This window comes from Acyrthosiphon pisum, chromosome A1, assembly GCF_005508785.2.
Source record: "Acyrthosiphon pisum isolate AL4f chromosome A1, pea_aphid_22Mar2018_4r6ur, whole genome shotgun sequence".
Classification (NCBI taxonomy): Eukaryota; Metazoa; Arthropoda; class Insecta; order Hemiptera; family Aphididae; genus Acyrthosiphon; species Acyrthosiphon pisum.
In genome coordinates, this window is record NC_042494.1 from 157,228,384 (window position 1) to 157,230,660 (window position 2,277).

The 2,277-nt window shown below is 29.8% G+C and overlaps 1 long non-coding RNA gene across 2 annotated transcripts in view; it reads right to left on the bottom strand.

Annotated features, from left to right (window-relative positions):
• Positions 1-2,277, bottom strand: part of LOC115033895 — a 43,948-nt gene that overhangs the window by 295 nt on the left and 41,376 nt on the right. The gene's annotated exons all lie outside the window — the stretch shown is intronic.

Below are 2,277 nucleotides of genomic sequence, written 5' to 3' on the forward strand. Positions count from 1 at the left end.
TTTAAAATGCACTAAAAAATTAAGAAAATAACCTAAACTGGACAAATTAAAAATTTGCTAAATTTAATTGTTCTCATTCAAAAAGTAGATATGACATAGTTGTGACAATACGCGAGCGTAGTAAGCTTTGGAAAAAATTGCAAAGTGCATCAAAATCCCAACCCTATAATTATTTTGAACAATAAGATCGTGATATTTGTATCGATACATAATAATATTATAATTGAAATAGATTCCTCCTATAATTATTCTCGTCTCAAATGGATATAATATTGTGGTTTGTAAATTTTGTCGCGAGCGGAGCGTTAAAATTATATCGTTTCAAACGCAATTATTCGATTTTTGCTGTTTTGTCTGCCAGCTGCGTGTTGTGACTTGTAGGCAATTTCGCGTTTAACAAACTAACGATAACAAACGACGACAAGTGTCGTTCTTGTCCGCAGTGCGGCACGATTTCGGCCGGTGACGTTTTGCGGGAAGAGACGACGCGTAATTTATACCCGCGTGACGATGGTGTTCAGCAGCCGTTTAAATATCGTTCGGGTACCTGTGACTACTGCCCGGGTATAAACCATAATTATATCATACAAGACTACGGTATTAAAATAATAGGCGTGAGAGTTGTACAACACACCAATACCGTAGTAATATAATATTACATAATATTATTATATTCAACCTGCAGCTGGGCCTGAAACGATTTTTGTGGGTCCAACTACAAAAATAATATAAATTATTATTATAATATAACATGGGTAGGTATCAATAAATGTTCTGGTTTTACGTGCAGGGTTTTGATTTAATCGTTTTAATTTTGGTTTTGTTTGATCAACATTGTATTTCAGAGACAATCGTTCTCAACAATGAATAGTTACCGGGTAATTTATGTTTAGAATAGTGAATACCTCGTAAACGTAGGTAGGTACATCATATTTACACCTATCAACACCTTTACACCTACACGCACCTCCACTCACGTCTCCTTACGCACACATGTGAATAATTAATTATTGCGATTTGATATGATATAATGCCAACTACAATCATAAGCAAGCAAACCATCGTTAAAAATTATAATAACATATAATATTATGTTAGAAGCACATTTATTAACTATACATGACTATAGAATTTCTTTTAGGAATTTCTGTGTATTTTTGGTTTTAACTTTTAAGATCCGAATTGTACTACTAGGATTTTACTTGATTTCATATTTCATTAATAATTATTACGATTTTTACCTAACACTAAAGCCAGTGATTTTTCCGGACCTAACATACATAATAATATGACATTGGTACACATTGTCTGACAAAAGGATATATGTAAATTATATTGAACTAGGTACCTATTATATGCCATGACTTTTAGTCTTATCGATTAAAAAAATGTTATCTTAATAATCAATCATTTAAGTTATTTAGATTTTTAATATTTATACGATAAATAGTCTAAGTTATTAAATTAGTTATAATATATTAACACACTCTGATATTCATAAGAACAAAATGTATTAGTTATTATTTATTACCTATTTAGTTAATTTTACATCGTCTACTTGTGAACGACTAAACTGTTATGTTTTGAAACTTCTTCTGAACTAAACGTATAATATTTAAAAAAAAACTGCTTAAAATGTACATAATATACTTCAGTACTTGTGAATTAAAATTGTCAAAAATATATTTTATAAAATAACCAAACCTAGTGATGACAGTTCGCACTTTAAAAATTAAATGCGTAAGAGTGTAAGACTATTGCTTTTTATATTTAAAATAAAATATAATTAAATTAATATAATGCGTAAATGGTGTAGAGCAGTGGCGTACCCAGGATTTTCGAATGGGGGGGGGCTAAACAAAGTAAATCAAAATTTAACATCATCTTAACAAACAATTTTCAATAAAGTCTTATAGCAGTTAATTGTAATATTTCATTATTATATACTTTTTATAACACATACATAATATATTAGTGATATATTTAATTAGTAGGAAGTAGGGACTGATTTATTATAAAAAATATGTTATACGATTATTGCTTATAATAGGTCGTTGTTACTTAAGATAATACGTTCAACGTTGTATTCAACACTGTTTTTAGGAATATAATGGTTGGTACTTATATTTTACTTGTATTTTATAATATAAAATGTATTCCATAACACGGTCAATGGGGGGGGGGCTGAAGCCCTCTAAGCCCCCCCCTGGGTACGCCACTGGTGTAGAGACCTACTTAATCCCTAATAATAAAAAAAAAAATAATAATAATTAAGTT